We start from the raw sequence: 15,233 nt of genomic DNA on the forward strand, positions 1-15,233 counted from the left end.
CTGGCACTGTCTATGGACCCACCATCACACACACTCCATCTTGGAAGCCTCTGTGAGCGGGGATTAAAATCAGAGCACTGTGTGCTCCTGCTCTCAGGCATCTGGGTGGTTCAGATGCAGACTGAGAGCTGCTGGGGTTTGGGAGCTTATTCACGAGCAGACCCAATGGCATTGCCCTGTGGGTGGGAATGCCCATCAGAGCACTGGGTCTTGTGACTATAGAGATTAACAGTATCAGCCATCCAGTTTTAATCCTCAGTGTATCAGGATGTATTTTACTTCAAGAATACTGATTTCTTAGTCTAACCTCATCTTAAAAAAATCAAAGGCTGTAAACAGAATCTTCATTTACAACAAATTTAAGCTGGTAATCAAACAGGATCTTAACAGCACTACAACCACAAATGAAAGCCTTCTACTGTTATCTTTTTTTTTTTTAGCATTGCTTCTGCTGCTTAAGAGAAAACCTTAGCATTTATGTAACCTTGATTTATGCTATTAAGCAATTTGCAGATGATGGCATAGAGAGAGAATAAACAACAATCTCACACTCCAATGAACACATTCAAAACTGCAATTTATTCACAGAACATGAAAATATTCTGAAGTAGTCTGAAACTTAGCATCAGTGAAAAGATATCACTAGTAAATCACCAGGCTTTCAGAGCTGCAGTGACTTGTCCCTGTAATGATGCTATACAGGAGTAACAGTTTAAACTTCAAAATAATTTGAACTATCTACTTATTTTTACCTTTAAAAACCCCTAACAAAACCAAAAGCCAGCAGAAATTTAACAACTGCAACATGATATACTGCTACTCTGGAAAATGTGTACATCTGTAAAGGCTTTCCTCTTAGCTAAACAATTAAGGACATAACCCAATGCCTCAGTGCCTATGTAAGGCAGAGAAATCTTTCTACTGAGTCTGAAATTCTGGGATCAAGATCACATTCAACAAACCTCACAGTTATAATTTATGTATTATTCTGGTTCATGGTAAGTATGCAAATGAATAAGAATAAGCCAAATATTAAATATTTGTATTAAATTTGTTTTAGGCTAAAGAAAAAAATCTGCATGCCAGAGTGAGGATATACACACAACATCCCTAAGACAATATTATCTTACCTCTCAGTGTACATGTATTACTGTGAAATATTTCAATAATAACTTTTTTCAATAATAACTTTTGTTCCTATAAAATAATTCCAGTTTGAGATTGCTTTTGCTAGCACAGCACATTCACTGCTCCCTGTCCTTCTTCCAAATTCTGGCCACATGAAACCTAATCAGCCGACTATTTTGATCAGAAGAAATGTTACAGGACTGACATTCAGAAAACCTGTGTTTTACCCTTGACTTAACTTTTCTGACTTGTCAAAAGAAAATTTGACATTATTATGCCAAGTTGTGCCCCAGAAGGAAGATGCTTCAATGGGAAGTTCATGCCAGCCCTGCAGTGCACAGATGCCTGGGCAGTAGAGGAGGCCTTCCCAGATGGCAGCAGTGCATTGGCAGGGCAAAGCATGCTCCCCCATCTCTCCGTGGGGCATGGAAAGTGAGTTCTGCTGGTTCTTCTGGCTATGCTCTGCACCAGGATACAGTGAGTATATGCTGTCTTTACTGGTCAGTGCTTAGGTCAGCTAGCAAGATTTTATTTCTTTTGATGAGGTAACAATGTAAAATACTTGGGAATTACAGGCTTCAATACACTCACACAGCTCAACTGGTCTTCTCCTACCACCATCAGAAACTGTCTTAAACTGGACTAAGCTGAAACCAGGTTAGCAATAAGGACAGCGGTTGTAGTTCTCTCTTTGCTAACCACTTTTAAAACCTATAGAAGTTAATCTGCTGCATCTTTCTCTGCAGTCAAGGTTAACATTCATTATGTTTGCAGTTGTCAAAGTGGTGATACTTTACACTTATACACTGTCCATGTCATTTATAATTGAAAGCATCTTGCAGTGAAGAGATGAGAAACAGAGACAAGAAACCAAAGTATTGTACCTTTTAAAATAACCTGTGAAAGATAAAAAGGGCATATGAAGGCCTGGCAGAGGGTGAGTGGAGGCAGGTTTGATATTATCATCAAAAGAGAGCTGTGACATGTCATCAGTACCACTCCTGCACCCCAAAGCCCAGAAAGCCACCAGAGTCTCTCTGACCACCAGCAGCTGAGAAACAGCCTGTGCTTTTTGTGCCAGGTGGGGCTGAGAGGGAGCAGGTCCCCACTGACTGGGGACAGACCGGTCACAGAGGGCCAGGCTTCAGTCTGGGTCCTTAACATACCTGTGCTTCATTTGTGATGACTGCACTTCATTTGATGACACACACAGACAGGTCTAGAGCTCGTCATGGCTTGAAGCACCTTCATTCTTTTTATCTAACTCAGAGAACTCCTCACTGTCCTCCCTCTATTTCTACATACACATATAAAGTCTGCTCCTTCAGGGAAACAGGGTTGATACGAAATATATTCAAAGACTTAAATAAACATTTGCAAAATATTCTGAAAAATTTATGCAGAGGAAATCTTTGTGTTACCTCAAAACCAGTATGGTTTCTGTTGCCAAAAATATACTGGAATTCCTAGTTTTCCAGTAGGTTTCATTTGCAATAATATGCCAAGGTTTTTTATTATGCCAGCTGATAATGGAATGGGGGTAGCAACCTTCTTGCTGAAATTTCGAAGCAATCTGTGTGGGTTGAATGAGGTATAAGTGAAAATTCCTATGGCCAGCACAGCTTTTAGCTGAGCACACTACAGCGTGTCTTCTAAAAAAGCTCACTGTTCTTTTGCAATCATTTAATGGATTGCTCCCTGCACCTAACAGAAGCCAACCCATAATGAATGGCACTGCAGACATCTAAAGTGCCCAACCACAGTTCTGCTAGACTGGATTCATGCCCATTTATTTTCTCTTGCACTTTTCCTACTGCACTAGAAAATATCCTATCAACTTGGAGCAATAAAACTAGTACAGTGCAAATTCTGAGATTTGTGTCTCCAGACATTGGCTTTATCATTTTAACAGTAATCCTATATCAGTGTAAATGACAGGAGATTTAGCCCAATATTATATACAAAACACATCTTCACTTTGCAACTTCCGCAAATTCAAACCCTTCTGTCCCTAGCTCCAAAGACCCAAAGAAGAGTGGTATCATGTCTTTGCACAGCAGGCAGAGTAATAATGGCAACAGAAAAATGTTTTTCCCAAGATAAACAATGTCAGAACTCTTTGCATAAAACCAGTATTTGTCACCTCTGTTATATAAACCTTATTTAGACCATTTGGGCTCAGGAACAGTTTAATTTATTTACCAATCCTTTGACATTTCAGAGATGGCTCTTTTCATGTCACAATTTTCTCATTAGTATGCAGTGTGTTTGGTCAAAGAGCTTTCGTTACTGACAATTTTCCTACAGGGCCTTCTTCTCCAGTGAGGGTGGTGAATGTTTTCTCTTGAACAGAGCTAGTATGGAAACTGCAATAGTCCTTCCGTAGTGCCACCAACTGTACAATTGATTTGGAAAAATAATCTGGATTGGGAAGCACAATGAGGTTATGGGTACTCCTGTACTCTCCTCAGACAGCAGCAGAACTGATTTTCCCATTCACCTGACAAAAATGAAACACTTTAACAAACTCACTCTTTCTTCATTTACCTGACACACATGCATATGGTCAAAGATTTGCTTAACTGTTGTAGCAGGAGTGAATACCATAGACTGTAGCCCAAAGTGTAATTATTTTTACAGGATTTTTTTAGGTTTGAACTGCCCTTTAGCCTAAATGCTGAAATCACAGAGTAGCTAGAACCCAACATATGTGAGAGCAGACCGAAGCTAGAAAAATACATGTACTTGAAGAGCTGGTGAAGCGAGATGTATTTTTCAACACCAAAGTAGTTCACAGGAAACTGTAAGGCAGTAAATTTTCAGTTCCCACACTATAGAGGACTCAATTTGCTATTCTGTGACAGAGCAGAGCATGAGCTCTTGCTGAGTCAGAAAGCTGCCGAAGCTGTGAGTGTGCAAGTGCTGGTCTGTGTGCAGGCACAGCGAGCTGTGCTGCCACTTGCTACGAGCCAATAATCCACAAGGAGCAGGAAAAGACTAAGCAGGACTTCAGTGAAAGCAAAACTCTGCAGGGGGGACAGCCTGCCCTTAGAAAGACAGCAGGACCAGTGCCTTGTACAATGTTTGTTATTTTCAAGTACTATATCCATGTAAGTTTTAAACGGTTTCTATCAAAAGTTCAGAATACCACGAAGACCACAAGTTTAACAAAACCGATGTCCAAATACAGGTGAGATTTTCAAGAGCACGTGGCAGATTTCTAGATCTCAATACTTTTCCATGAGTAAGTAGGAAGGAGAAGGGAAGAGGAGAAGGAAAGAAAGATAATGGAATACAGTAAGGATCTGAAAATTAGAGTCTTCAGAAGCAGATATACAACCTCCTGAAAAATTGTATCTGCAAAAATGTTCAGCCAACAAGCTCAATGATAACAGTTTGCTGAAGAGGTACCATTGAGCTTGTGAGTAGGATGACAGGATTGCCCCATGAAAACCAGCACAATCTTTTTGGGAAAAAAAATCCTTGGAATTATGAGGAGGTCTTCTGGGGTTTTATTTGCAATATTTGTTTAAATTATTGCCCATATGACTGTGCCTAATACTGATTAAATAATTACTTCTTATTTTACCCAGAAGCTTGTCTAAGTTGCAAGGCAAACTGACAGAACTCTGATTCTACAGAGGCAACAAGTCAGTACCAAGGAAAATGTCCCTCCTGGAGATGTGCTCGGGGATATGTGCACTCCAAGCCTGAGCAATACTTACTATCAGTATGTAAACAATTCTTTTCAGTGCTTGTGTTTGGGGAAGAAATTCATCCTGTCCCTCTTTGCAGTCCTGCAGTGAGCACAGACAACCTCTTTTTGATGATAGCAATTCATCCTCTAACCTGGTGTACCTGTTCTTCCCCCATTGCCTTCACTGTAATTGATAGACAGATATGGCCCAAAATGACTTGTATTTACACACAGATTCATAGAAAACCTGCATATGGTTCCTGGTGATGTTTATTAGCTCCTCACGCTCCCTGTGTGAGTCAGTGGCATCATATTTAAAAGGGCAGCTGCTGGGCTATCAGATCTCCTGCTTTATCTCTGGGAAAACACTTTTAATCTCTGATGAGAATATCCTAATAAAATATAGTAGTTGTACTGATAAAAATGGAGTGTCTATACCATCATACAAAAGAAAGGGACTGAGTTTGACTTCGTCTAAAGCTCTCATAACTCTCAGCACATTGTTTACAGGCAGAGCAAGTGAGTAGAAGTGCTCCTGCTTCCAGAGAAGAGCTAAGTATAATAAATTTAGCAGAGACCGATTACTGACTGGCTTCCAGATACTACTGCATTATAAATAGCTGACTTTATGATACTAATTTATTACTGTAAGCTGTGTATGCCTGAACAGAAATTCACCAATTTATGAAAATGTTGGAGAAACCAGCTGATTTCACCAGGAAAGGATGCAGGTTGGGGGTAATTTAAAATACCTCAGCATAAAAATACAGACTGTGCATTAAAAAAAGAGATGGCATTGTACCATTTCCATGTGGAATACCACAGACTGCATGCAAAAGAAACATCATGAGGGTGGAGCAATATGGCACAAGTACAGTGTTATTAACCTGAAAATGTCTGTGGCCTATACATGTGAAATATTAGCACCAAGAAGACACTTAAAACATACAGAATAGGGTTTTTTTGTCAAAATATAGATTATTTATAGCATAAAACAAGTTGGTATTATAAACATACAAAAATAATTTGAGCAGTAACAATTACTTTTCCACTCTGTATAAAATTCTGCCTGTACCTACAGCTGCATTCTCCATTATTATGCTTCCCAGCTGCCAGCAGTCCTTGCTGGAGTGCCACGTCTGTGAAGCACTCCCAGTGCTGATGCATCTGAAATGGCCGAGTCAGCTCTCAGCTCTCACAAAAGGATTGCACAACCAAACACGCAGCACATAACACAACATGCCTGGAGCTGCAGTTACCAAGGCGTGATGAAGTTATCAAGGAAGTTAGAAGAAAGGAATGGAAAGCACATGAATTTCAAATTAAATGACAAACTAAACACTATACTATGATCCAATCTGCTTTCAGAGTTATCTTTTTCTTTATTTTACCATTTCAGGAATTTTCTTATGACTTATCTGAGTTACACCTAGCCTTGCGCCTTCCAAGAAAGCATCAGGGTCCCCTACTAGAAAGAATGGTGAAAATTCAGCTGTAAAAGAGATGTGGAGCAGGATTAAAATGCTATTATAGATCTTTAATAACCACAGGACCTCAAACATTAACACTGAGAGATACCAACACATAAGAGAGAAAATCTTCCTGTAGGAGTTGTCAAGCTTATTATGAAACGCCTTGACCCCAGCCAATCCTCCCTCTCTCCCTCTCCTCCCACTCCAGTAATTATCTCAAATCAACAAGACAGTGAATTTAGCTTGTAAAGTTAACAGGTCTCCAAAAAAGCCACTATTAGTCTGTCTAACAGACAGACTAATAGTTTGTTCAGTTTGCTTCATTGCTGTCTTAATGAGAGTTACCTGTTCTGGCAATTACAGAGTTGGTTAAACAGTACATATGTGACCCGGCAAATGAAAATCTGTAATTGTTATATTTTCCTCAGGTAAGAAGAATAAAATTAAAATTTTTGAGACACAAATCTATTCCTATAATTCTTCAGTTTAAAAAAGTAGTTTCCATGATCCTGAAAAAGCTTTATACGTTCCGCAGACTTATAACATACTCCTCGTGTTATCCATGCGTGTAGTATTTACTGCACAGTAATATCTGGATTTTATAACCAGTGAAATGTGAAATTCCTCAGATGTAAAAGTCTTCCCCTTCCAAAGTTTGTCTTTTCAAGTTCAAATTTATCTGTTTGTAAGCACCTGATGCTTGCATTTTATCACAAATTCCCATCCTCAGGGTCTTTAAATAATTCAGGATTTATTCCAAAACTGAGTGAAAACCCAGTATCTACCTGTGGACTTAACTCCTTCAAGTTTTCTGAAAAGTTCTGCATCTGAAGCCTTCCAGGCAATTGGAAAAGAAGGGAAATACAGTTATATAAGAAATGCCAGTTAAAAACTGCCTTGACAGGAAAAGTCTTAAGCCTGGAGGCAGTCTGCCCTGAGGAACAGAAAAAGGAAGGTAATGATTCAGGTTTTCAATTTCTTTAAAACCATTATTATTTTGGGCATGAGGAAATAAGTTAGAACATGTGTTCACTTCTTTGAAGAACCAGTATTACACACCGCTCTGTAAATTTGCAAATACAAATACAAAGTAAAAATGCATCAAATTAACTTTATAGTTTATACTGTAACTGGCTATAGCTCTATACATGTGCATTAAAAAGCATCATTTTCTCATATTTTGAGTATCACTGTATCATCACAGGAACTTTCAAGACAAAATAATTACTTTCTTTCAAACCCATGATTAGTACTATAAGAAGTAGAAAAGCAGTATTATCTTGAGACTTTTTTTGAAATTTATTTTTTAGCAAATGTTCTCTAAATCCACTATGAAGCCTGTACTGCTAACCTCATTCTGTCTTCCAAAAGGGTATTTCCCTGGAAAATTGCATAATCCTAAATAACAGATGAAAAAAAGCAAGGCAAGGAAAAATCTTTGGAGGGATTCAGTTCTTAAACTATTCTAATTAAAAATTTTGCAAGCAGCTTAAACAAAATGTACAGTGACTTTCAACTGACAGACTCACTTTGGAGAAGGAAGTTAATTCCAAGATGAGGAATAGTAAAAGGATTAAAGGGCACAAGGCAGAATTTTAGTTGCAGTAGGGTTATAAAATTTACTATAGGCTTGAGATTACACTTTCTAAAGCCATTAATGCTGAAGACTCGCACTGAGTCTAATGGAGGTTGGATCCATCTCTTCGTAAAAAAAGGCAACTTCCTATACAACTTCATTCTGAGTAAGTGCAAAGGTTCAAACCAATGGAGCCATCTGAAAAAAGGCGAAAGTTGGCTCATAACTGTCATGACTGTCCCTGCAGCAGTCTGTGGAGAACATGAACAAGAAAGCACATGACGGCCTGATCAGATTTTTAAGTTTGGTGGGTGGGCAGAAAAACCATTAATTCGCTGGCACATGTACTGTGGAGAGCCTGCAAACAACCAAACACAGGCCTAAAGCCGTCTGGTGCCATCCTCCTGTTGGGCACGTGGCAGATCTTGGGCATTCTCTTACCTCTCCCCAGTACTCCTCTTTCTGCCGTTCTTTCAAGCAGAGTTTGTAATCCTAAAACATTCCTGGAAGGTCCTACCGAGGAGTACCATATTTAGAATTGATTTCTACACTAAGGGACTGGAAGAAGGAAACATGAGCAAAAGAGAGAATAGCAAAGATCACACAGGGGACTGACATCCTACTGAAACCCTGGGATTTGAATTCTGCAGATCTACAGAAGTCTTAATCAGGCTGAATATACACTACTGAATGAAGTGAAAGGGTCCATGTAGTAACTTCACTAATATATCTGTATCTATCATGCCTTCAGGAAAATAACCTTTGAATATCTGTTCAAGATGACATTTAATAGTACATTAAAAATGGACAAAATCACCACGGCTATAACTAATCATGAGAAAAATTACAGACATCAGTCTCCTAACCTACATGGTTTTACATTATTCTCAACTAATCTAAACCTCATATACTACTTATCAGATATAATAAACTAATCACCATCTGCAGATACAGATTTTCATCATTAGTGAAATACAAATTAATGATAATGTAATATTACCTTAATTTTATAGTTATTCCATAACTCCTGGAAGCTTGGGGAGCTTAACTATGAAAGAATTATATGAAGGTGCACACCCATTCATGGTATGTGGGGGTTTTTGTTTTTGTCAGACAGCTTCATATGAAGACATTTCCTTGAGCAGAAAAGGAACCTCTGCCTGATGCTTTCCTCCTGCTCTATTTACTGGCTTGTAGATCTAAACACATAAATTGAGCATGGGAAAACAGCCAGCTGGAGACTTGGCACCACTGTGTGATATTGGGTCACACCTGTTTCCTCCTTCTTATACCAGTAACATGGACAGTTCATGAAGAGCCAGACTCCACACAAATGAAGAAAAGACCTTTTTGGATCCTAAATATAGACTATATTATGGACACTCATGATTTAGTACGTGTATTAAAGATATTGAAAAGACTGAGAAAAAATACTAAGAATAATCGCATTCTTTAAATTACAACATCCTTTTGTTTGAATCAACAAAGCAAAACCAGGGATAATCAAAAAGACACCACAGTAACAGGATCTCTTCCCATCTTTGTATGCCTGTTGACCATGGAAAACACCTTACAGCTCCCTAGTTTCAGATCCAGCCTGTCTGTATCTACCCTGAGCAGAAGCAAAATTAGTCATTGCTTTCAAGTTGCTACTCATCCATGAATGATGGAATCCTATTAGGAAGTCTGTTTTGAGAACACAGAGGGCAGGGTGAAGGCAGGCTGTATTATAGAGATACACTGAGGTGCAATCTCCTAAGTGTGGATGTGCTGTGCTGCAGTTATTTGTAAACCACACACATTCTCTGAACGTTTTTTCCACTGCAACTGCTCCTTTCCTGAAGGACTGACGTATCAGCACTACAGAAGCAACCAAGCATCACAAGTGATTCAAGAGTTAACTGGGTATTTAACTCTGCATCTCAGTGCCTCATTACAACAGCACGTTCTGCTGGGACTTTCTTTTTCACAGACCACTGCTATAGAGCTGCGTGACGGGTATTTTTAATCTACTATGCTACCTTTTCGAAAGTCTCAAGAGTCTCAAGTGCCTCCGGTAAAAAAATCAGAACAATCTCTTGCACGACTACTTCTTCCTATGGAAAAGTAAAACTTGCACTTTATAGTCATGGAATAATTTTCAGGAAAGGATTCTTCTCAGGTACTTAAATATTTAACAGACTCTGGCTTCTCTGTCCATCAGTTGTTTAGTAAGCTGCAATTTTCTCGTAATTTCGAAGATAAAGGTATGGCTGAAATGCATGGATTTTTATCATTACAAACAAGTTTGCTGGCACTTTCTTTTTCAAGATAGGTAAAAGAATTATATTTAGGAAGACTTGGTTTTTTCTTAATTTAATTTATTTTAAAATACACATTATTCATATAAAGTATGCTAAAACCATCACTCAGGACTATACCAGCAGTACCAGAGTGAAAGGCTCCAAGATGCAGTGTTTAAGGCCATAAATCTCACCCAACCATGCAGCCTTACCCTCTGTATGTCACAGTCCATTAACACTTTTATTGCCTTTTATTTCTCTTATCCCCAAATGGAGCTTCTGATATTCTGGGCTGAAATTTTGGTTTCAGCTGCTCAGATTAGAAATGCATTTCATTTTTGCATTGTTGTAAACCAATTTTTCTATCAGCTTAAAAGAATTAGGTGCTTTTCTGCTACTGGAGGTCAATGAATTTTTTGATGTCTGGCTTACTTGAACACACTATTCACAGTGCAGAATAATAAAGGCTCTGTTCTTGTTTGGATCATCTTCTTCAAGTCTGAGTGCAAGTATCCTCGAAGAAAGGTCTGTCAGGACACAGCACTGCAGACCAGGTTAATTCAAGCACTGGAAATAGTTCCCATCCATCAAAAATGCCAGCTGGATTATCAACCTGTTTACTCAATGGCTATCAACACTCACTGTAGTAACCACTCCTCCCTCAGCCCACTGCTGTGTGCACAAGAACACACCAGAGAGAATTTCCTTCCAGAACAGATTGAGCTCATTAGAACATAATGATGACTCCAATTAAACTCTTATTTCTGCCCCCAAATCCTGCACTGCACTTACTTTTCCAGATAAAGATCCCCATACACTAACCAGAAATTCTTCAATAGCTAAAACAATTACATTGACCTTCAGGATTAGCTTTTGAGAAACTCAGTAAGGAATGAGAAATGGATTTAAATCAAGACTAGTTTATTGCAACAGAAGGCAAATACCAAACTGCTGGTATTCCTGCCTCCCTAATATCCCTTGTGAGAGACAGAGAAGAAAAAAAAGCCCACTGGACCTGTCTTCCCTGTAATGAACCACCTGTTTTAGATCAGCAGAGTAAGATTTCATCTACTGTAGAAGTGATTATGAAAAAACAGAAAAATGAAATTTGACAAATTAGATCTCATGGTTCAGAAGGTAAAAATCCCTGAAGAAATCAATAAAAGAATGCCCCTACAATGCTACTGCCACTCACAGCATCAGGCTGTCATTTATTTCTTTTCGGTAATATTGAAATTGATTGGAACAGAGTGTAGGATGCACTCATGAGAATAAAATGTTTGTAAACAGAAGATTTTTATTTCATTATACAGCTGTTAGACCTGGAACACTGGACAGATTCCAACCTATGTAATTACGTTCCGTCTATCTAAATTCACTCTGCAGCCTTAATTGGAAATGATGTTTTTCTTCATTTCCTCTCCTGCATTATGGTTCCACCACAGAAATGTCTGCACTTGAACAAAATTACTTTTTATGGTCAGCATAAAGAATAACTTGGGATGCAAGGATAGAAAAGAGTTGCTACAAATGTAGAAGTGACAGAAAACTTTTCAACAGGTCCTTACAGACTCCTCTCTGATGAGGAAAACCAGGAAGAAGTATGCTTCTCTCACTGTGCGTGAAACCAGGTAAGATTCTCCTCATTTTCTAAATCATCATCGAGTATCTCCAAAAATCTTACTCCTTCTCTTGTTGAGTGCTAAAGCAACTACAGCAGCCTCCCACACTAGTAATGGAGAATTCACACTTTGTTCTTCATGGTCTCTATATTGTGTGTGATTATTAATTTTATTAAAGTTAAAAATTGCATACAAATCCTAACTAATCTCAATCTTAATAAGTAATGCACGACTTCCTGAAGATTTGTATTTAGGCAAAACTAACAATAAAATAATCTTACACAGAATTAGCTAAGTATCTTTCCCTTCCCAGGCCCTTCAATGTGAAGCAGATGCCCAGGTACACATTTAATTTTCAGAAGTCACACAAGGAGACTGCAGAGCATTCCCATTCACCAGTAATACAGATTTTCAGTAACATTTTTTCCCTATTTTAAAAGAAAATACAGAAAAGAAAAGTGAGGTGTTCTCCATTTCCTGGTGAGAGGTCGCAGGAATACATTCACATATGCAATCCCTGAGGTGCCAGACTCCTTCTAAGACAAAAGTTAAGAAAGAAAAATTGCTCAACAAGTTGCTGTAACAGCGTGTATCTCTTTACAGCACTCAGTGGTGTCAGTTATAAAACATTTACTCATTTAATACAAAGCTGCCAACAGAAAAGCAACAGATTTTCCACAAATCATGTGGCTGAATGTTTTAACTGTCTTGTGCTATTGATATATTTGTGTATATGCACATAAATAAAATGACATATGAATATATAAAAACTTGTCATTATTAAATAGTCATATAAACCAGGATATATGTAACTGAAATGTTAAGCATAAGCATGGGAGTCTCATAATTTGTCTGATTTAACCTTCATGCTATAAGGTAATTAAAAAGAAAAATGATGGAAGCTTTCCTCACTTAGCATTCAAATATCTTCATAAGACAGTATGATACATTTTCGTCCCTTAATTATGCTAAAGAGCTGATGCATGAGCAAGGTCTGGCATTTCATCTGCCAAGGGCACTTAAATCTTACATGATTCTCACTGAGACTATATAGACAACATGAGTACAAGGACTTTTCTGTTTACAGACAGAAAGAACTTGATCTGACTACAGGCTACTGCAAAATCTGCCCCTGGTTACACTAATCAATGGAAGAAAGAAAAAAAAAAACAAAATAAGAAAATATAAAAGAAAAATAAGAAAAGCAATATAGGATGAAAGAGGGGAAAAACCACTTTACACTTCAGTTTCACATTGATTTGTTGCCTTTAAAAAGCCTAAAACTAAAATGCAAGAGGTTCAGCAGATGCAGATGTTCAAGAATAACTTGATCACATATTAAACTCAAAATCTCAAAATTTTCTTGACTGATTCATGACCATATGTTTTCCAATATATTCCCAATTCTCTGTGTACATGTCAGAAAAAAAAGACTAAAGATGAAACTGTAAATATCAATGTAAATATCAATTTGGTTGGTTTTCAGCACCACAGGATGGTAATGCCTCACAAACATGAATGCATTCATCCTCAAAACATCCCCTAAATGTTCTCACACCTCATAATCACATCACTACACTCCTGGGAATTTCACCGTATCATCAAAGCACGATTAAGGGCAAACAATCTGTGAATAATTCCTTACTCAAAATGCCTGCCCTCAGCCATTACCACTACGGGATCAGAAGCAAGGTGGATGATCCTTCTGTTTTTGCCAGAATTTACGAGGATGAAGCTGGCCTTAATTAAGATGATTAACACCTCTCATTGAATTTCTGGGAAAAGAGAGCAAACATGCCATAAGGTTCTCTTCAGTCTATTTGGCTAGAAAGAATATGATTAGGACACAGGAACTCAAGTAACAAATTTGCAGTAAGTTAATACAGGGGAGAAAGTAAAGCCTAAGCATATCCAGGATCCAGTGAAGAGAGCAGGAAACAGCAGGGTGCAGACAGCAGCCCCTCATCCTAATCTAACACGACTGATGAGACAGATGGCAACTGTAAATAAAGTACCAAAGAACTTTAAGAGAGAATGAAATTCCATTGCAGCTGGCATCAGGTTTACAGAAAAGTAGCACGGAGACCTAGGGGACAGTGGAAGGTATTGTACTCATGAGGAGAACAATGACTTTTGTTGCAGTGAGCTCTTCAGCACCTCAACTTAGCTTGTTCTATTTTCAGTCTCCTCCAAAAATATCAACTCTTTGGCATTTATTCTGTGGGGGGGAGTGGCCTCCTACTTACCCTACTAAAACTAAAAAGCTCATAAAAAATAAATAACACAAAGCACCAGGAAATATATGCTACGTTTTAAATTGACAGTGAAGGGTATAAACATCAGACTTAAATTATGCAGCACAGTGAACAAATCCAGATCAGTGCTGGCTTCAGTAGCTGCAATACTAATGTACTGCTGCTTTAGACAGAGCCATTGCAAGCGCTTTAAGAGTTCCATAACTGCTGGCAGTTACGTGCTCAGAACAGCTACATTTCACAAAATACAAACCTAGTACATCCAAAGAGGAGGGCACTTACCCCTAGGGTGGAATCCCGTATGAGAAGAGAGAACAGTGACAGAAGGGAGTTCCTTTGCTTTCAAATACCAAGTAGCTGTTTACAGTCTTTAGAGGATGCCAGAATTCAGTGTTTTTATGGAGACCTCCAAATCATTCTGAATTACATTAAAAGGTTTGTAACTATCATTAACCACATCAGTCCTTTTACTCAAAGCCCCTCACAGCTAGCTGAAGATTCAGCTCTCCATAATTTTAATGTTTTCCTATCTAATCTTTAATCTATCACTATCAAAAGTACAGGATAAAAATTAATCCAACCCTACATTTACAATACAGTTTCATCAGAATAAGCAGCTGAAGTTCAAGTAATAATTACAATTATGTAATCTATAATTACTATTTCTGCCCTTAATCAGCAATATTCTGAGACCCAAGGTCAGAGTAACTACACTGACCCTTAATAAAACTAGAAGGGGTTATAACATCCAAGAGAGTTAATTCTGATTCCAGACATCTTGGCTCTCAGCTGTGTAGCTGGGCAGCCTTGCAGCACCAGCTCAGGTGCAGCCCATTTTACTCATCGGGTGTGATGGGTGCGTTGTGGGTGTAGAGCTGCTCATGCTGAAACAGTGCAAACTCCCCACATTCCTCTATCAATGAGAGACCGTAGCAACTTTTTAAACAGTTCCACCCCTGCCCACCCCAAAAGAACCTCAAAATAAGCACTAGCCATGATTAAAAAAATCCATATGGCACTCCAGTAGGAAACACCTCTAAAACACGTTCTCCACTGCAGGCCCTAGGTGTTCCCAGCCTTTGTCTTTCGTGGTTCCTCCACACATACAGCACTGCAAGTGCTGTGCTTTAATATGAGCTTCCTCAGACACCACATTTCACTAGGACCAGCATCACTAGGTGCTGTCATCATACAACTAAAA

Source organism: Corvus kubaryi, unplaced genomic scaffold, assembly GCF_017639235.1.
Source record: "Corvus kubaryi isolate FWS band 111438036 unplaced genomic scaffold, C.kubaryi_AGA036_p1.0 37394, whole genome shotgun sequence".
NCBI classification, from domain to species: Eukaryota; Metazoa; Chordata; class Aves; order Passeriformes; family Corvidae; genus Corvus; species Corvus kubaryi.